We start from the raw sequence: 7,279 nt of genomic DNA, 5'->3' as shown, positions 1-7,279 counted from the left end.
TTGACTTGGTATTCACTCTTGCCTAAATATTCTATTGATTCTTTTACTAAGCTTGCAGATTCATTTATAATAGCACATGTGAGAGCTCAAAAACTAGAGAAGAGAATAGAAAATATCTTCATAGAAAAACTAGGAAGTACAAAATTGCTCAGGGAATGCGTAGATCGATTCTAGTGGGAGAGAATGATATTATCATGTGTACCTGATAATTGGCGGTTATGGTATTCGGAAGTAATTTGTATGAGAAATGCTCAGAAGCCACGAGAAGATTAAAAGCAAGCATGCAGGAGATTCCTGCAACTACTTGGAATGATGTTTATAACAGGTACAACACAAAGTTGCGAATAGAAGAAGATACGGTGTCCTAGCCGAATTCGGAGGAAAGCTTCAGATCTAGACATTTAGAAACAGAAAGTAAGTCTGGAAAAAATAGGTACAAGCCTTATATGGGACCACCGGGACGAGATTCTAGATTAAAATAAGAACATTCACGGTTTGATCAAAGATAGAGGCAGAAAGAGGCGAGTTCATCTTCGCGATTCAATAAGAACGAGATGCAACAAGAAATATTGATCAAAATTTCCGATCAAGAATAGGAGATTATAATTTCAATGTCAGTATATCCGAGTTGGTGGATGTGCTGAGAGGTATAGGTGATAAGGTACGATGGCCGAAGGAGACGAGAACAGATCCCAGCAAAGGAACTCAGGAATTTTGGTGTGAATTCCATAATGATCATGGTCATAGGACAACAGATTGCAGGCTCTTACAAGGGAAGGTTGAATATTTACTAAATAAAGGTTACCTCACTGATCTATTTAGTGAAAAGGAAAACAATTTTATATGAAAAACAGGCAAGAACCACCATGTCACGACCCAAAATCCACTATAGATCGTCATGGCATCCAACGTCGTCGTCAGACAAGATAATAGTGCACTATCAACTTAAGTATTCATTTTATTATTTTTGAAGTCACGAATTTTATTAGATAAAGAAATTTATGCACTTAAAAGTCATGGGTACATACAATTAAATAAAACATAAAATGAAAGTGTGTTAGTGTTAAACAAAATCACAAACAAATTCTAGAATATCCCAAAATTCGGGATCACAAGTGCATGAGCATCTACTAAGAAGTAGAATAATAACACAACATCTGTCTGGAATACAAGATAGGTAGGATAAAGTAAATAATTATGATGAAGACTCCGTGTGCTGCGAATCGTAGCATGGAATACAACTCACCATAAAGTCCCCTCACCAGCTGCGCCTCCGCGCCCAAATGACCACCAAGTGAACCTGTCAGACTCTGCACATTTAGTGCAGAAGTGTAGCGTGAGTACATAAATCAATACGTACCAGTAAGTATCTAGCCTAACCCCGAAGAGGTAGTGACGAGGAGTCGACATTGACACTTACTAGTGGCCCAAAAAAATAAAATATAATAAGGTGCACAAGTATGAAACATGGTAAATAAGCAGGGAGAACAAATATAGGCAAATAATACGGTCGACAACTAAATAGTGAACGCAAGTCCTCAATTATCGGATACCTCCTCAAATGGAATAAATAATGGTCAACACCAAATCAACGGTCACATCTCAAGTCAGGAACTAATGAGTACGCGGACTCTTTATCAAGTATTTCGCACGATTTTGCCGAGGCGAGCAGCCCGATCCCATAAGTGTATTTCATAGAGCTGCCAAGACGAACGGCCTGATCCCATAAGAGTATTTCATAAAACTGCCAAGGCGAACGACCCGATCCCATAAGAAGATGATACATGATACCGCCGAGGAGAACGACCCGATCCCATAAGAGTATGTTATATGATACCGCCGAGCTGAACGTCCCAATCCAATATAAATATGTTACTCTGTTGAGGTGAACGGCCCAATACCATAAGACTGTGAAGCTTTTATGGGTCCTTGACCCACTCACGAAGGTATGTGTGAGTTATGAAGTTCAGGAAAACTTTCCGATGAATACACACAACGCTGGAAAAATTCGTGAAGGAAGTAAATTTCTACGGCTAATCAGGTAGCTCGTCAAGTATCTAAATAACGAGTCTATTACACTACGCCAGTCTAGTCTCAGGTCATAATGTGAATTAGAGCATTAAACAAACAAGAATAACTCAAACAGTACAATTAAGGCATAGCGTGAGTCTAAGTCTACCCGGACATAATCAGGAATTATAGCATATGCTCGTACACTCGTCACATCATACGTGCATAACCCCAGAACATGTAGCACATAACAAATATAATACCTATAGGGTAATTTTTCCCCTCACAAAGTTAGATAGGAGACTTACCTCGCTCCGAAATTCGATAATCGGCTCCAACACCTTTATAACTCCTCAAACCGATGCCAAACGATCTGAAAGTAATCAAACAACGTGCAAACCAGTCAAAATATAATCCAATGGTCGTAATTTAACAATTTCTAACAATTCCCAACTCCGCTCGAAAAGTCAACAAGGTCAACGCTCGAGCTCACGCACCCGAATTCTAAATATTATCGAAAATAAGTATTACAATTAACGTATATAGTATATATACAGAAAAGTATCCAATTTCATCCACGAATTGACCCTCAAATCAAGGATATACCATTTCTCAATTTTGGAGCTCAAAACCCCAATTTCTACAACCCAAAGACGGATAAAAATAATAATAAACAAAAATAATCATGGAAAAACATCAAAATAAAGGCCATATATTTACTCCCTTGTTGATATGAGAATAATGCCGCAAACATTACCTCAAACAAAGCTCTAGAACTCAAGATATGCACAAAATACTAAAATTCTCAGTTTAAAACACTATCGAGATGATTTTTGTTCATCGCCTTTGCAGGAGACCTTCGCGTTCACGAAGAAAATTTTTTCATGTTGACCGATCAAACTAGAATTCCTTCTTCGCATTCGCGGAACCTCTCTCGCGTTCACGAAGAACAAAAGTTCGCACCAGAAACCAACAATCTTTCCTCAAACGGAAATGGACATAACTCTTTCGCACGACCTCAAAATTTGACAATTCTTGTTTCTATGGTTCTGTAATTAAGATACGGATTTAATGGTTTAATATCATCACAAATCAAAGATCGTTTGATCAATATAGTATCCTCTATGACCAAAGAAATAACGCTAGAATATGAAATAAGAGCACTACACAACCCAAACACATCTGAAACACACTCGAGGCCCCTATGACACCGCCCAATCACACAAAACAGTTCCAAGACATAACATGAATATACTTAAGGCCTCAAATCACACTAAACAATCTCAAAATCATGAATCGCACATCAATCTAAGCATATGAACCTTTAAACTTCTAAAACTCATGCCGAACCCTACCAAATCAACCAGGAATGACCTCAAATTTTGCATGCAAGTCCCAAATGACACAACGGACCTATACTAACTCCCAAAAACATAATTCAGATTTGATATAAAAAAGGCAACTCTCAGTCAAACCTATCAACCTTCTAAACCTTTAATCTTCCAACTTTTTCCAAAAAGCATTGAATCAACCTACGGATTTCCAAATCCAAATCAGGACATACGAGTAAGTTTAAAATCATCATCCGGACCTAACAAAATCATCAAAACTACGATCCGAGGTCATTTACCCAAAACTCAAACCATGATCAACTCTTTCAGCTTGAAGCTTCCGAATTGAGAATTATTCTTCCAAACCAACTCTGATCTTCCGAAAAATCTAATCCGGCTATACGTGCAAGTCATAATACATGAAGTGAAGATACTCAAGGTATCGAACCGCCTAACGGCACACTAGAGCTCAAAACGATCGGCGGGTCGTAAACCCCCGCCGCCAAATAGGACAGTAAATGTTATAACTAGGGGTGAGGAGGTCAACAGAGTGATGTACACGACTGCAAAAAAGACAAACAAGATCTCAGTTACCCATGGGAAGCAGGTTCGTCAACTCCTGGATGGAGAAAGAATAATGTTTGACGACGAAGATGTGGATGGCTTGATTATCCCTCATAATGATGCACTGGTAATATCTTTACTTGTTCATGATAGTAATGTCAAGCGAGTTTTGATTAACCCAGGTAGCTATATGAATATCATACTGCTAAGAGTGGTGAATGAGATGCAAGCGACTGGACATATCATACCGAATGCTCATTCGTTATCTAGGTTTGATAATTCAAGTGTTGTAACAAAAGATGAAATTATATTAGCACTGTTCGCAAAGAGTGTCATCAAAGATACTAAGTTTCAAGTAGTGGATGCAGACATGGACTATAATATAATTTTAGGAAGGTCGTAGATTCCTAACATAGATGTAGTGTCGTCAACCTTACATTAGGTAATCAAATTTCCATCGAAGTGGGGAATTTGTCAGATCGGGGGAGATCAGCAGGAAGCGCGAGAAATCAACACAGTTGCAATATCAAGTGGAGCATTCAAAGACATAGACAAGAAATAGCAATTATAGAATTTAGCTGAGGAGAATTTACTTTTTACCTCCACTGAAAATCCAAAAAATGAAGTTGATATAGATGCAAGGCCTGATGTGATCCAAGAGCCAAAGGAGAATGAAAATATCAAAACAACCATAGAGGAGCTCGAAGCTGTTATATTATTTTTTTCACTGGCCCGATAGAAAAGTTTATATCGAAAAAAACCTGAGCTCGGAGATTAAAAGTAAGTTAATTGAATTTTATGTGTTAATGCTGATTGTTTTGCTTGGTCGCATTTCAGACAAGATAGGTATACCACCAAAGGCAATTATTCATAAGTTAATTAAAGATCCATTATACCCTCTAGTAAAGAAAAAGAAACGAAAGAAAGGAGCGTTTAAAAACCAGGTAATTCAAGAAGAAGTACAATTTTTTTTTTTGAAAATTGGCTCAATTCGAGAGATAAAGTATCGTAACTAGTTAGCAAATACTGTTATGGTCCCAAAAAAAGAATGGGAAATGTCTAGTGTGTGTAGACTATACTGATCTAAATAAAGTATGTCCTAAAGATTCATTTCCTTTACCACATATAGATAAATTAATTGATTCTACCGCAAATCATGAGCTTTTAAGTTTTTTTAGATGCATATTATGGATATAACCAAATAAAAATGAATCCTCTATATGAGGAAAAACCTTCTTTTATTACAGACAGGGGGACTTATTGCTATAAAGTCATGCAATTTGGCTTGATGAATGCTGGAGTTACATACCAAAGGTTGGTGACCAAAATATATTAATTACTCTTAGGGAAAATCATAAAAGTCTACATTGATGACATGCTAGTAAAATCAGCACAAGCGGGAGATCATTTCCAACATCCGAGTGAAACTTTGAAATACTCCACAAATATAATATGAAGTTGAACCGAAAAAATGCGTCTTGGGTGTATCATCAGGTTAGGTTTTCTAGTTTCAAACAGGGGGATCGAAGTATATCCTGTCAAATCAGAGCAAACAAAGAAATACCTGATATACTCACGAGCAAAAAGGAAGTACAAGGGTTAACAGGTAGGGTAGCGACTCTGGGGAGATTTATATCTAAATCCTCAGAGAAGTATTTTAAATTCTTTTCGATACTGAAAAACAAAATCAATTTGAATGGACTGAAGAATATCAACAAGCTTTGAAGGATTTAAAAACATATTTGACAAAACCGCCCCTGTTATCAAAACCAAGGGATGGAGAGGTTACTTGTCTACTTAGTTGTATCGGAAGTAGCGGTAAGCGCGGTATTGGTGTGGGAATATAAAGGCATGCAATCTCTAATTTATTATATTAGTAAGCCTTTGTTGGATGCTGAAAGAGGGTACCCTTATTTAGAAAATTAGCGCTAGCATTGATAATGGTATCAAGAAAGTTACGACCCTATTTTTAATGTCATCCCATTTATGTTGTAATTGCTTTTTCGTTAAGGAATATTTTGCATAAACATGAGTTGTTAGGGAGATTAGCTAAATGGGTAATAGAACTTAGTGAATATGATATTGTTTATCAGCCTCGAACTGCCATAAAGTCATAAATACTAGCAGATTTCAATTCAAACCTACTTCTTGAAGGTGAAAAAGAGGTACGAGTATTTATCAGATATAATCCGGGGACTTGGACCTTGTATATTGATGGGTCCTCAAACATAAAATGAGCGTGTTTGGGTATTGTTTTAATTTCACCTTCAAGGGAAATTATCAGGCAAGAAATAAAGTGCTATCCAATTACAAATAATGAAGCCGAGTATGATGCAGTAATTGCATGTTTAGAACTTGCAAATGAACTTGGGATTGAACAAATTGAATCAAAAGTGACTTGCAGCTTGTGGTAAATCAAATGCAAGGGAATTACGTGGATACAGAGACATGAATGAAACAATACTTGGAAAAGGTGCGAGAACTACTGCGATATTTTCAAGCATGAAAAGCTATTCAAATACCCAAGGAAGAAAACGCAGAAGCTGATGCGTTAGCAAATCTGGGGTTTGTGGCTGATATGTCAAATGCAAAAAATGCAATCGTAGTGCACCTGTTTCATTCAGCGCTAGATCAATCCAAGAATGAGGTAAATTTCAATAATTTAACTTGGTATTAAAAAAATGAATTTGTGAATTATTTTCAATACATAATTTTACCTGAGGATAAGAAGAATCCAATAGTTGCGAATGAAAGCTACTCAATATTGCTTAATAGAAGGCAATTTGTATCGTAAAATGTTTGGGGGAATCTTAGCGCGATGCCTTGATCCCTCACAAAACTGAATATGTGATGCGGGAAGTGCATGAAGGACATTGTTGGAATCGCGTTGGAGGAAGGCCATTAGTAAAGACGTTAGTAAGAGCAAGATATTATTGGACAAAAATGAAAGACGGGGCGGAAAATTTTGTAAGAAGGTGCGATAAATGTCAACGTTATTGCAAACAATATGCATCAGCCAACAGAGTTGCTTCATTCAATTATCGCCCTATGGCCGTTTATGATATGGGGGATGGATATCGTATGTCCTCTGCCTCACGCACTAGGAAAGGTACGGTTTCTATTAGTTCTAACCGATTGTTTCTCAAAGTGGGTGGAAGAAGGTACTTTCAAATAGGTACGAGAAAAAGGAAGTTGTCGACTTTGTTTGGAGGAATATAATATGTTGATTTAGAGTCCCAAGGGAAATCGTCTACGATAATGTGCTACAGTCGTGGGTGTAAAGGTTACTAATTTTTTCAAAAGTTGGAGAAATAACATAGATACTTCAGCACCATATCATCCCGTGGCTAATGGACAAGCAGAGTCGACAAATA

Source organism: Nicotiana sylvestris, chromosome 11, assembly GCF_000393655.2.
Source record: "Nicotiana sylvestris chromosome 11, ASM39365v2, whole genome shotgun sequence".
Taxonomy (NCBI): Eukaryota; Viridiplantae; Streptophyta; class Magnoliopsida; order Solanales; family Solanaceae; genus Nicotiana; species Nicotiana sylvestris.
The sequence above is the reverse complement of the archived record's forward strand: the minus strand, read 5'-3'. Positions refer to the sequence as shown.